Source organism: Lactuca saligna, chromosome 3 (genome assembly GCF_052625555.1).
Source record: "Lactuca saligna cultivar CGN05327 chromosome 3, ASM5262555v1, whole genome shotgun sequence".
Lineage (NCBI taxonomy): Eukaryota > Viridiplantae > Streptophyta > Magnoliopsida > Asterales > Asteraceae > Lactuca > Lactuca saligna.
Window position 1 is genome coordinate 185859489 of NC_136419.1, and position 15799 is coordinate 185875287.

The window sequence follows — 15799 nt, forward strand, 5'->3', positions numbered from 1 at the left end:
TGTAGATCTCATTATAAAACATTATAATTTATGTTATATTTTATAATTTATGAAAGATTCGTGCTAATCATAAATTAGGATTATTACTAATAAAATACGCCTTTGGATGGCACCAGAACTTCGAAAATACAGCTAATGTACGTTTTTGAGTTTTACCAGAGTTTCGAAAGTAAGTCTAAAACACGCCTTTAGATGTCACCAGAACTTCGAAAATACAGCTAGTGTACGTCTCTGAGTGTCACCAGAGTTTCGAAAATACGCCTTTGGATGTCACCAGAACTTCGAAAATACAACTAGTGTGCATCTCTGAGTGTCACCAGAGTTTCGAAATTTCGTCCATTAATATATTCCTCTGAGCGAAATTATAGTTTCGAAAATAAAATTTCTGTTAAGTATAGTAGACATTCGACACTCGTATATAGGATATCCAGGCTTTCAGAATACTTATCTTAATACTACAAGTATGGTAGATACTAGTACATTGCATTCCGAATCAATAACCAACCACCAACTTTTAAGGAAAATAAGGGTTTTTCCTGGGATAACATACTGTTCTTAACTAGATTGTGTAACAAATGAATAACCAAAACTCACTTATAAGAAAATATAGGATTTTCTTGGATAGCAACTTTTTCAGAAAACCAAAGGAAACTTGTTCATTTTCAAAAGCAAACTGCTTATGAACTCACCAACTTTATGCTGATTTTCAAACTGCTTGTATTCTCAGCTTCACGCTAGACAGGTACCCCACGATCTGTTGGAGAAGACGGAGCGTATAGAAGTCTCGTCTTTATTTTTTTTAAATGATGTATACATATAAAACTTGTATCACTTGTTTTCAAACAAATGTAAATATTTCTATGTAATGTAATGGCTGTGTTTACTATGTTTGCTATGTACATTGGTTGTGATACTTAACATGACGTCCTCCACCCCAGAACGTCTCCGCCATCGGTTTTGGGGTGTGACACTCCACCACCTCAACCTCCTCAACCGCCTCCTCCTTTCGATGCTACTATGTTCCAGGCAGCATTCATAGTAGCCGTAGCAGCTGCTGTATCAACCATCAATACTCCTGCCCTTAGTGGATCGGGAATAGGTGCGCATCCCTCTAACCACGGAGAGAGCCATGGGCATCCACGGGAATGCACCTACAAGGACTTTACTAATGCCAAACCCCAAAACTTCAATGGAACTGGTGGGGTTAGGGTATTAAGGTAATGGATTGAAAAGACGAAAGCGGTCTTTGAAATCTGCGCCTGACCGGAGGGCAACAAGGTCAAGTTTGCTACTTGTACCTTCTCTGACAGAGTACTAACATGGTGGAATGGCCATGTTAAGTCTCTGAATATAGTGGTGGCAAACTCTATCAGCTGGGAAAACATGAAAGCCATGCTGATGAGAGAGTACTGTCCTGAAGGGGAAATACAAAAACTCGAACAGGAACTCTGGGGTATAGAAATGGTTGGTTCCGACATATACAAATAGATTCTGTGATATGGAAATTCTATGCCCTGATATGGTTGCTCACGAGAGCAAGAAAATAAAGAGATATATCTAGGGACTGTCGCCCCAGATCCAGTCAAGTGTGTTAGCTTCCAAGCCTGTCACTTTTGACAGTGCCAAGGAGCTGGCAAAATCTCTCATAGACCACGGGAAACACCAGAACACAACAATCCCTACACCCCAGCCACAAAAGGGAAACAACTACGACAACAAGAAGAAGGGATGGAACAAGAGAAAAAGAGGAGATTCGCAAGAATCCTCAAAGAGACAACAACTTGTGGCGATCAATGCTGCCACAGTTACCCCTGTTGTCCTTGCAAACCCCTTACCATCAAAAACTTATGCTGGAGTCCTTCCGAGGTGCAACAAATGCAACTTCCATCACCATGGACCTTTCAAGGAGATACAATGCTCTAACTGCAACAAGAAGGGGCATACAACTCGTTTCTACAAGACTCCAGCAATGCCGACCGCCCAAATTCCTAACGCCGGTGTGGGCCAAGCTTGCTACGGTTGTGGTGAGGTGGGCCACTACAAGAGGAACTGCCCTAAGGCGGGGATGGCTGGCGGAGTAGGAAGAGTTATGGCCATGGGCCACGAGGAAGCAGTAGCTGATCCTACGATAGTTACTGGTATGTTTCTCCTCGATAACTCATATACTTGCATACTTTTCGATAGTGGAGCGGAGAAGAGTTTTATAAGCCATAAATTTGCACACCTACTTACACAAAAACCCAGTGCCTTAGATAAATCATTCATTGTAGAGATGGCAAACGGGAAAACGGAAAGTACTAACTGCATATATGTAGGTTGTACTCTAACTTTAGATGGCCATACTTTCAAAATAGACCTCATGATGGTCCCAATTAAATGTTTCGACGTTATCATCGGCATGCATTGGTTGAGTCTTCTTCACGCCAAGATCATGTGCTTTGAGAAAATAGTTCGTCTTAACCTTCCTAACAACGAAACCTTATTTATCTACGGCGATAAACCGAGTACGAGCCTTCACATCATCTCGAGCATCCAAGCTCAGAAATGCTTACGAAAGGAATATCATGCATTCCTTGCACACGTCGTTGATACGAGTCAAGAAGTAAAATACATTTAGAACATCCCATAGGTACGCGACTTTCCCGACATCTTTCCAGAAGAACTCCCAGAATTACCACCACAACGCCAAGTCGAGTTCAGAATCGACTTAGTGCCAGGGGCTACTCCAGTAGCCAAATCACCTTATCCTCTGACACTGGTAAAGGTGCAGAAACTTTCCAGTCAACTTAACGAACTTCTCAAGAAGGGATTTATTAGGCCCAACTTCTCACCATGGGGAGCACCGGTCTTGTTCGTCAGGAAGAAAGATGGATCGTTTCGCATGTGCGTCGACTACAGGGAACTCAACAATCTTACCATTAAAAATCATTATCCTTTGCCCCACATTGATGATTTATTTGATCAACTTCAAGGAGCCAACTACTTCTCGAAGATAGATCTACGATCCGGATATCACCAACTACGAGTGCTAGAGGAAGATGTTCCCAAGACAGCCTTTCAAATTCGTTATGGACACTACGAGTTTGTAGTAATGCCATTTGGATTAACTAACGCACCCGCAGTATTCATGGATTAGATGAATAGTGTGTGTCGTCCTTACTTGGATCAGTTCGTCATCGTCTTCATTGATGCCATACTCATCTACTCTCGAAGTAAGGAGGAACATAGTCAACATCTCCGTAGAGTATTGGAAACATTATGATCGGAGAAACTCTATGCAAAGTTCTCTAAGTGCGAATTTTGGATCCGACGAGTCGAATTCTTGGGCCACGTTGTTAGTGAAGAAGGAATACACGTGGACCCTTCCAAAATCAAGGCCATTGAGAACTGGTCAGCACCAAAGATACCTATAGAAATTCGTCAATTTATAGGTCTCGCTGGCTACTATCGCAGGTTCATTCAGAACTTATCCTGGATAGCGAAACCTTTTACAATACTGACCCAGAAAAGTGTGGCCTTTGACTGGGAAGAGAGACAGGAAAGAGCATTCCAAACGCTCAAGCGATCCTTGTGCACCGCACCAATACTATCCCTCCCCGAAGGAATAGAAGACTTCGTTGTCTATTGTGATGCATCAAATCAAGGACTCGGATGTGTTTTGATGCATCGAGGTAAAGTCATCGCCTATGCCTCGAGACAGCTGAAGACACATGAGGTTAACTACACCACCCACGATCTTGAACTAGGAGCAGTTGTGTTTGCTCTGAAGATCTGGAGACACTACATGTATAGTACAAAAAGCACGATCTTTACAGACCAAAAAAGCCTACAACACATTTTCGACCAGCAGGAGCTCAATATGAGACAACGACGGTGGGTTGAGCTACTCAGTGATTACGAGTGCGAAATTCGTTATCATGCGGGTAAAGCCAACGTAGTAGCTGACGCCGTAAGTCAGAAGGAATACTCTGGTCGTAGAGTCAAATCTTTGACTCTAACTATCCATTCACACTTATCCACGCAAATTAAGGAGGCTCAGCTCGATGCTTTGAAACCTAAAAATGTGGCAGGTGAATCCCTGAGAGGGATGGATAAGAACTTGGAAGTCAAGGGTAGCGGAGCCTTATACCTCATGGATCAGATCTGGACACCGAAACATGGTGGATTCAGAGACTTGGTCATGACTGAGGCACACAACACTCATTATTCCATCCACCCAGGTGCAGATAAGATGTATCTGGATCTCAAAAAGTTATACTGGTGGCCTAACATGAATGCAGATATTGTTACCTTCGTAAGTAAATGCCTTACTTGCGCGAAGGTAAAGGTCGAATACCAAAAACCCTCCGGTCTTCTACAGCTACCGGATATACCAAAATGGAAGTGGGAGCAGATCACTATGGACTTCATAACCAAGTTGCCCAAGACAACGGGTGGACTTGATACCATATGGGTCATCGTCGACAGATTGACCAAGTCTGCACACTTCCTACCCATCAAAGAAACCGACAAAATGGAGAAACTTACGAGAACCTACATTAGGGAGATTGTACGACTACACGGTGTTCCCATATATATTATCTCAAATAGAGATAGTAGATTCACTTCTAGGTTCTGGCAGTCGCTACAAAGTTCCCTAGGAACTAGGCTGGACATGAGTACAACCTACCATCCACAGACCGACAGACAAAGTGAGAGAACTATCCAAACATTAGAAGATATGTTGCGAGCCTATGTGATTGACTTCGGGAAAGCTTGGGATACTAATTTACCCATTGTTCAATTTTCCTACAACAACAGTTATCACACGAGCATAAAGGCAGCTCCTTTCGAAGCCCTCTATGGCCGAAAGTGTAGATCCCCTCTGTGCTGGCCTGAGGTGATTGATACCCAATTAGCTAAGGGACGAGTTCTCGAAAGCACTCTCACGGGTCCGGAGATCATTCGGGAAACGATAGAGGAGATCGTTCAAATTCATGAACGATTGAAAGCCTCAAGAGACCGACAGAAAAGCTACGCTGACAAGCGAAGGAAACCATTGGATTCCCACGTGGGCGACCGAGTTCTACCAAAGGTCTCACCCTGGAAGGGCTTGATATGCTTCGGAAAGCGTGGGAAGCTCAATCCAAGATACATAGGGCCTTTCTAGATTCTTGCCCAAATCGGACCCGTAGCTTACAAACTCAATCTACCGTGCGAACTCAGTAACGTACATTCTACTTTCCACATCTCGAACATGAAAAAGTGTCTGTCCGACGAGACTCTTGTTATCCCACTTGACGAGATCGAGATCAACAAGAGCCTCAACTTCGTGGAAGAACAAGTAGAGATCATGGACCGAGAGGTCAAGCAAACAAAGCAGAGATGTATCCCGATAGTGAAGGTTCGCTGGAACGCCAAGTGAGGACCTGAATTCACTTGGGAACGAGAGGATCAGATGAAACTGAAGTATCCTCATCTTTTTGCTTAGTCATTTGTAACTACTTATTTGCTTAAATTCTAATTTCGGGATGAAATTCCTTCTAATGGGGGGATGATGTGACAACCCAAAATTTACATTCTGTACAACATATCAAGTCAATAGTAGTCAGAACAATTACTGTTAATTTTCATACTATTTCGGATAAGTTTGAGCATTATATGATTAAGACTTTAGGAGATGCCAGGAGAGGGGATGCTCTAAGGTTTATTGTGCAACAATAAACATTCATACTACAAGAAATTTGAAATTTATGACCCAACCATGGAGTTTGTGGTCCTAAACCCCAGGGGTATATATATGGTCCTTAGCCATATTTATTCATTTGTTCCATTTCCAACTAGAGAAAAACCCGATTCTCTCTCAAGGATCTTCGGCCTTTCATCCCAAATCATGAGTGCTTCTATCTAAGAGTATAATAGGGCTTGTTATGTGTCTATTAACCAAGAAATCATAAGAAAACAACAAGTTCAAAGAGTTTACGGCCCAAGAACACCTTGGACCGTAAACGCTTTTTTAAGGGCCGAAAGTGTGACCTAGTCCCTTCCTTTCATTGTGAAACTAGCCTAGACTCGTACCCTAATGTGTGTAGAACTTGAAAGCACAAAAACACCATGTCCATGAGAGTTTATGGCCACAAACCCTAAGGGATTTGGTCTTAGGGCCGTGAACTCCTCAAACGAGGTAAATGGTGCCCTAATCTCTTCCAAGGACTAAACCATCAAGTAGAAATGCTTCTAAGGAACAAGTAAGGCTTCAAAACATCAAATGATCAAGAGCTTAAGAGATTACAGCCGTAAACTCAAGGGTTTTTGACCGTAAACTCCTTGTGTTATGGTTCTTTGGGAGTAAACTCAAGAGAGGGGTTCTTTGGAGCCCTAGACCCAATAAATTTGTCCTACAACAACTTAGATGCAATCCTTAGGACTTATAACACTTACATAAGGTGTTTAGCATGTTCTAGGGTGTCTTAACATTGGCAATTAGTTATTTAAAGATGAATTGGATACATATATGTGTGATTATATGTTAATTAGGATCTTGAGTGTGTACAAATCTTCACTTGACACTTAGCAATCCTACATCGTTTAGTTCATTCAAACCACCATCTACAGGTGAGTTTATACCCTAATAAATGTTTTAAATGATTTTAAATGCTTTAATAGGGGGGGGGGGAATACAAGTAGGAAACAACATGCTATAGAATCAATCACATGTGATTTATAACTGTGTTTTCACACAACTGATTTCACATGCTTCAAAATGTGATGTATGAAATGGTTTTCTATCTTAAAAATGCTTTGTTATCAAGTCATTGTTATTTATTGTTCAAAACTCTTAAATATCTTACAAAACCATTTTCGTATTCTTGATCAAAACTATATCTATACACTTATGTTCTTATATATATATATATGTATGTATTGATACGATAGCTTTCATCATTCATTCAGTTCCCACACTCTTGTACAGCAAGGGTGTATAAACCTTCCACTAAACTATTATAGGGATAGTTAGAGTATACAAAACATTATTCCTATTACAAGGAATTACACTAGAGTCATTTCATTCATGAGTCTATACTAAATGCTACATGAAGAGATACACTTACATGGACACACTTACATGGATACTTGTAACTAGATACTATATGATGAGTTACTATTACATATCATACGTGTAGTTTAGTTCTGTCTATGCGAGTACAAAAGGATATCACACGGGACTAACCATTCCAACACCCACTTGTTAGCAACAGAGGTAATGAGCATCTACCGATGCCTACGGTTAATACTTATACTAGGGGTACCTTTACGGGACTAACCATTAGTTAAACCTGTTGTTAGCTACAGAGGAAAATGAACAATCTATGGATGTTCAAGGTTGATACTTTTCGACAGTTGCGATGTCGTGTTTATCCTAATGCAAAAGGATAATACTTTTATGGCTATATTTTCCCTATTACTTTTATTTTGTGATACATTCACATAAACGATGAGGTAGACTACATATTGTTAATAGTAGTCATACAAGGGAAAACCATCTTTCTTATAGCAAAACATTCAAGTCTTGATAGAAGACTACTTTGAAAACATTCGGGTCTTGGTAGAAGACTACTTTTATACTAGTAGGAAATATGGGATTTTCTGGGGTTTTCATACTTATATCAAATGTTCATTCAAAGATTTACATGACATTCATAACAGTTTTCCAAAAAAAAATAATGACACTTAAATACTTATGAATTCACCAGCTTTATGCTGATCTACTCTTTCAAAATAACTTGTATTCTTAGGTCACCAGTAGATAGGTACGATGACCAGGTTTTGACAAGACGGAGCACAGATAAGGATCTTCTTTTATTTTGATTACATATTTTGGTGTCTTATTACTATTAAAGAACACACATGTATCAAATATTTACTTTGAGTGTAATGGATGATGTTGTTGCTTGTTTACTACTTTGCATTGTTGTGATACTATACATGACGTCCTCCCCCCTGAATATTTCCGCCATTCTTGGTTTTGGGGTGTGACACTCGATAACTCAAACCTACTTGTTTCCTAGTATCCTAAGGATTCCTACTTGGACTACACACTAATCCGGTGTTTCCATTAGTACGGGCCCTATACTACCTTCCATACCGCATAAGTATTCATTCCAAGCCACCCTCCAAGGATCCTAAGTCTCAAGTACTCTATCTCTTACAACACATAAGCTACCCTTCGGTAGATCCTCATAGCACCTCACTGCTACCTATTCACTCACAAGCATCTCATAGCAGCATAAATCTCCCAAGGCTAAGGCATCACAAATCAGGCCACTCTAGTCTTAATACAAATACCTAGCCTACTCTAGCATCCATAACACATTACAACATAATTTTTAACACATAATGTAAGGGTAATTTGGGAAATAATCGTTCGGGCGCTGGCTGATCGTCCACACTGCTTTCTTCTGTTTCCTCAATTCACTTTTATTCTTTTAGGAAAAATTGTTTATTTATGAAAACTTCCTCTAATCCTCAGTTTGAGTTCAAATACACCCGAAGATGAATCTGAATCCCTCAAACCAAGGCTCTGATACCAACTTGTAGCACCGTGAAATTTCAAAACAATTTTTCATTTTAAATTAATACAAATACTCTAATCAGAATTCTCGAAAACGTGTATCAATTGTTTTTACATAACATAAGTGCAAATAAAATCCCTAGAATCCCAAAAACATCTTCACTAAAGTGTGTACTGATCATGCCGGTGCCTTCTCGCGATCATCACTTGTACCTGAAACACATACACAAAACACTATAAGCATAAATTCTTAGTGAGTTTCCCAAAATACCACGTACAACACACACGCCTTTCCATGCCATATCTCTATGGGATCTTCTGATCCAAGTGTCTCAGGGGATTTCCATCCCATAACTCTGTTGGCCTTCCGGTCCACGCTTTGTTGCATCATATTCATATCATAACATATTACATATACAACATACATCACAATTTCATCATACACATAAGACCTTCTGGTCACACATAATTACCCCATCGGGTAAGGCATACTGAGAAGACTCACCTCGAAGATGCCGGATGATCACTCGCGCTCAATCTTCCAACCTAGCTTCCTCCTATAGTATAAATACATCTCTAATTAATACCTCCCCGACTTAGTTTGACTAATGCCCTAAGGTTAACACAAGTCAACTCTAGTCAATGCTGGTCAATGGCCACCCTTTGACCCAGCTCGTCGAGTCAGGCACAGACTCGGTGAGTTCAGATGTGAACTTAAGTCCCCTAAATCCCAACTGACTCACCGAGTCGTTCCCCCAACTCGGCGAATCACCAACTGTGAGAGTCACGGAAAAACCCGGTCCGACTCGTCGAGTCTGCTCATGGACTTGGCGAGTTCATTCCATGCTCAAACTCAAAAGACCTTCTGAGGTTAGATCTGTTCCTCTAATCCATAGATCTGACTTTCCTAAACTCATTAAACACATACTTGTTCAAACTTGATACTCATGCATCGTCCAAATAACTCTACTTGAAACATTTTCCCTAAATACAACATCCTAAGCCCATTTCTTCCATAACTCATCATAAAGCGAGATGGATAAAGCTCTCTGGACCACTATGGTCCAGATCCGGAGTCTAAACATGATAAGGGACCATATATCCAACAATCATCCCAATAAACGGTATAGAAAACCCTAGATCCATGGATTCTTCAACAAAACAGAAAAAGGATCGATATGCTACCTCAAGGATGATGTTCTTTGCTCGAGATCCACAGATATGAAACCTTCTTGGCCTCCTCTAAGTTGGAACCATCTTCTTCTTGCAAAACCAACCCACAAAGATCAAATAATGGCTTCTTTCCTCTCACAAACGCTCAAGCACTCTTCGGGTTTCTCTCAAGGGTTTGGTAACCGCAAATGGTGGCTATAAGGGTCCTTAAATAGGTCCAAACCCGAGAATTTAGGGTTTCTTTCGCCAGCTCTGACTCAGCGAGTGCATTCCCCTGACTAGTCGAGTCTAATCATTTTCCACATCACCCATTCGCGACCTGACTCGACGAGTCTAAGTACCAACTCGTCGAGTCACCTGAACATAATTCAAATTATAATATTAATTAATGTACCTGAGAAACCGAACATTACACGTTTTCTGCTTCGTGGCGTAATTTTGCAAAAGAACATATAAGGTTACATCTTATAGCAAGTTCTCACTTACTGATTAATTATCGTAATTTTATTACCAATTAATATTATCAACACTTGTATTTATTGAAAAATTATTATTTATGGAAATAATATTTTCTAAGATAGAACCAACTATAAACACATTTTTATGGTTTATACTTTGTGTACATCTTTTTAGACCTGTAGAAGGCCATTTGTAAATTTAAATTATATAAATAATAGATATAAAAGCTAGTTAATCAGATATAGTACAACACATAACAACCTCCCATCTCATTCTTCTTAACTGTAGGTTATGAGAGGTTGAGTGTTGTCTTCTAGTCTTGCTACAAAGCATGGGATAAGTTGAGTGTTGTCTTTCATTCTTGCCCCCATGCTTCATACAACATAATGCTTTGATTTATTGAAAGGTATGGTCCATTAGTGCTTAGGTGATAGTACATAAGAAAGCATGTAATTGTTGAAGTAGGTATCAAATCCAATAACTAAATTGGTATGTACCTAAATTAAAAGCAAAGTCCTTTGGGTTGCCCTCAAAACTATAATTGATAGAATGACTTTTTGGAGAGAGAGAGAGAGAGAGAGAGAGAGAGAGAGAGAGAGAGAGAGAGAAAGAGAGAGAAAGTGGGAGAGAGAGGGTTTGATTTATTGGTTTATTATAAGATTAATAAATTGCAATAAATAATTTATTAATATAGTATGAGGTTAATATAGTAATCAGAAATAGTATTATTTAAGTAATAACTAATCAGAAATTATTTGGAATTAATTTTTGGATTAATTAAAAGTGCAAGGACCTAAGTTGTAATTATTCAATAGTTGAACAAGAGAAGGATTCTAGAATTTATTAGGGATAGTCGAAAATTTGAAGGCCCTTTAGGTTTCTAAATAAATCCTTTAGGATAAATACAAATATGGATGATGACCTTAGTTGAGATAATAGTATTATATTCAAATTAGGTTTTCCTGTTCAACTATATATAAAGCCTTTGACCTCATATTTTCGGTCACTCCTTTCTCAAGAAGAAAAACTGAAAATTCCATCATCCCTCCTCTCACCTCTTATGTTTTCTATTTCTAGGGTGTAGGTACAAACCATTAGAGGCACATGATTTATGGTGCTTGCTTTTTGAAGCTTGTTCAAGAAGGAATTATTTGATTAGTTAGAACAATAATCAAGAGGTATGTAAATCCCATAAAACCTAACCTATCAGTCGTATCAGAGCCATAGTTTGCAATTGATTTTGCACAATGTTCAGTATATCAAAATTAGAGTTTATAGAAATTAAACTCTAAAGGAAGAATTTTTGAAATTTGCTAAGGTTCTTGAATCTCTATCCTATACCCTTAGATTTTGAAATTTGCTAAGGTTTGATATGATTTTTCCATTTTCTTTAATTATTATTTTAAAAGCCTTAAAATTTGAATAATTAAAACTTGATAAACCCAAGCCCTATTTTCGAAAATTAGGAGGTTTTGGATTAGGATTAAATTTGAATTCTTTTATTAATTGGTAAATTGTAAATAATTATTTAATACATAATTATTTAATTTATTTAATTAGATGTTTAATTAAAAGATAAAGATAAATCATAATTGGTTTAATATTAATTAATTAAAAGATTTAATTTAAATAATTAATATTTAAACCTCTTTTTTGGAAAAGTTTTTAAAATTTACCTTATATATATACATATATATATATATATATATATATATATATATATATATATATATATATATATATATATACTATTAAAATTTTAATATATTATATGAATAAGATAACTCATTCAAATCGCTAGTACGCCTTACTCACGAAACCGTGCTATAATGAGGGTATAAGGAAGTGACCTCTAAAATGGTCGTTGAATGGGTGTCCACTCTTATCCACGCTTTCTTATGTGGTGGAGGGCCGTTATCCGAACGAGTTTGAAAGGATATAATCTCATTAAAAGTACTAGTACCTTCTTTTAAAAATCCTACTCTAGTAGCTTTAGGAAAAATGTTAAAAGTATGCTAATCCATGAATATACACATCATCCTTAATATGTCATTAGTGGAGCATGTGTGGTTAAGCAACACAATAACTGGAATTTTATAGTGAAATGATGCGGATCTTAAAAATTATCAATGTTAATGGAGTGCGTGAGGTTAACCGACACATTAATTGGAGATGATAAATGACATCGATGGTGCCAAGAGTGTTTGCATGGTTATTCACATCTTGTTTGTGATCCTCGGCATCCCCATCAAAAATAGAAGATCATAATCTGAGATTAAACATGCAATTGATATGATTCAATAAATCTCAAAGATCTAGAAGTTTCATAGTTTGAAATTGGTGAATTCGTCTAACCTATCTTCATAAATTCGCAATAATATTATGACATCGAGGGTGCCAAGAGTGTTTGCATGTTTATTCACATCTTATTTTTGATCCTCGGCATCCCCGTCACAAATAGAATATCATAATCTGAGATTAAACATGCAATTGATAAGATTCAATGAATCTCAAAGATCTAGAAGTTTCATAGTTTGAAATTGGTGAATTGTTCTAACCTATCTTCATAAATTCACAATAAGATTATGAAATCCTTCTTCCTAGTTGTGAATTGCTATATTGGATCCTAGCCTTGAATATTAATAATGGGTTAAATATTAAGGATTTATATCAACTAACTAAAACTATTTCTTCCATATAGATGTCTACTCTAGGAGATGCTAATTCTACTTAATCCTCCACCAACACCAACTTTACTATACTATTGATCCTCTCTAAAGAGAAACTAGCCGGTCCAAACTACATGGATTGGATGAGAAATCTCTAGATCACTCTTCAATACGAGGGTAGAGAATATATCCTCTATAAAGCTATTATCAAAATCAATTAGTCAACTGCTACTCTAGAAAAGATTGTCGCCTACAAGAAACAGTATGATGACACACCAAGGACACTTGCATTATTGTTGCAAGAATGGTTCTTGAGTTGTAAAAGTGTAACAACATAAATTTTCAACTAAAAATTTCATTTTAAATCAAAAAATTCTCATAACACGTTTCACAAAAAATCTTGTTTAATTAATTTATAAATTGCAATTCCATAATTGTTTGATTAAAATCCAGGATCCTCAAAACACGACTCTTTCACTGGTGTGTACAATGAAGCCAGTGCCTTCCCGTGATCCTAAGAAAAACCTGAAACACATAACACATAACACGGTAAGCACGAAGCTTAGTGAGTTCCCCAAAGTACCACACACATCTCTGTAGGCACTCGAGGCTATAACATAGTACGACCTTGCGCTCAATGTGTTTCAGTGGGACCCTCCTGTCCCACTGCTCTGATTGACCCTCCGGTCCTAACTCTGTAAGCTCTGAATAATATACATCATAAATCACAAAAAAATAATGTAGGATATCACAATACACAATGTAAGCACATAAGACATCTCATTCACACAAAGATACCACTCATGGTAAGTATAGTGAGAAGACTCACCTCGCAAGCAAGTGAGCCAATAACCTCGCAATCGAATCTCGAACTAGCCTCCACCTAACCCAAAGGATGAATACCTCTAACTAATACTCTTTTCACGACTCTAATAACTGAAGGCTATTCGCTCTCTCCTTCTCTAACTCTTGAAGTGTATAAAGGACCGTTTTACCCTTCCATGTTCTCCATTACTCATGTTTGACCAAACCCTAAAGTCAACAGAAGTCAAACTTTAGTCAATAGTCCATGTTTGACCTGACTTGTCGAGTGCACCTGTGTGACTCTTCGAGTCCACTCTTTTCCTCAGAAGTCTTGTAATGGTCCAACTCTGCTCGTCGAGTTGACACCCAACTCGCCGAGTTATCTCATGATCAAGCTTATCAGGAAAAACCCTCACCAACTCATCGAGTCAGCTCATCGACTTGGCGAGTCCATTCAAACTCATTCCCCATTCAGATGATTCTAAGTAGATCTACCACTCCAAACACTAGATCTAGCATCTTAAGATTCAATTGTCACGTAAAGCTTCGATCTTTACGTTCATGCATGGTAATGTTTGCTCCAACATACCAAAACATGATCTTACAAGGTGTTAAGCACAAAAACCCTCATGAGGATGAATAAAGTTGGGACCTTTGGACTATAGGGACCTCACAAGGTCCATATATGAGGTTTAAACGCCAAAGATAACTCTATTTGCTAGAAGTCCCATCAAAAGGTGAAAGAAACTCCAATCTTCCATAGAATGAGATCTAGGAAAATAAATCTGACAGGTGCAAGCTTTTACCTCCCACTGCAGCCCTTGCGTGAAGATACACCACATCCAACCAATGCTCTTGCTTCCTTAGAGGATAATCTGTCATAGCCCCAAACCAAGTATGGCGTAAATTTATGGAGGTGCAGGACTTCATGTATAGTATGACAACAATGAGTATAATAGTGCTCAAAGTAAATACAACCATGATAAATATAATTGAGAAAGTTACATGATTTCACAAATTACATGTTTCAAAATCGATTACAATATACACTTCATATTCAAAATCTTAAACTACTTCATCGTCATCAGCATACGATCTGGAAAGTCTTCTTCTTCGTCATCAAACTCCAATTCCTAAAAAGTTCCTCCAAAACCCTCATTGTCAATATCAGTTTCCATAAGAATTGAGTGTTTAACAAGGGAATTGGTTTTGGGTGGATCAGTGGATTGAGAAGAAAAAATGGAAGTAAAGGGTTAATTGATAATATTTTCAAATGTGGGTGAGTCTGTGGTTGAAGTAATTGGTGTGATTTGTGGAGGTAATGAAAAAATATTTTTGAAGGTAATAGAATCAGGATTACCTTGAGCTTCTGTCTTCAAATCTCCTTCACCCATGTTGACATTTACATCAGTATGAGATACGTTTGCATTGAAGTCTAAAGTTCGTGCCTCCTCATGAGATGATTTGGCAGATGAAACTTCGGGTGGTATGACCATTGTCTGCTCAGTAGTTGAAATTTCTTTGTTAAGATTTGCTTTAGGTGTTTCAGGAATTCGTTCATCTTCATCTTCTTTGGATTCTGTTGTCATAACAAGCTTTCATGTCTGCTTCTTCTTCCTTTGAGAAATATGTTTGGCCATATCTTCAACCCTTCGTTTCTTAGATGATGGAGAAACAGGAGCCGGTATTTCACGAATAATGGCACCCTGATGAGTAACATGAGGATTTCATACCACATTAGGAGTCGAAGACTTTCGTGTATGCTTAGACTTCATTTTTATTCTTCGAAAAACACCAGCCTTCAAAGGAATAACCACTTTATCTTGAATCTCTTCAACAACATGCTCAATCGGAATAGTCACATCAACAAACACTTCATTTACCACTGATACCTTGACTTCACTAGGCTTTTTCTTTCTAGACTTCTTTGACTTGGTTTCAGTAACAGGCTTTTCAGAAGAACCCAATTCATTCTTCTTCGAACTTATAGACTTCTTCTCTTCCCTTGGCAACAATATCCCCGTTTGAACAGTAGGATTCATGTTTTTCAAATATGCCACCAAAACAACATTTGTAGGCTTAACATGCCTCAACATAGCATCTGGAATGCGAGAAATAAATAGAAACTCCTCTGCATCATCAG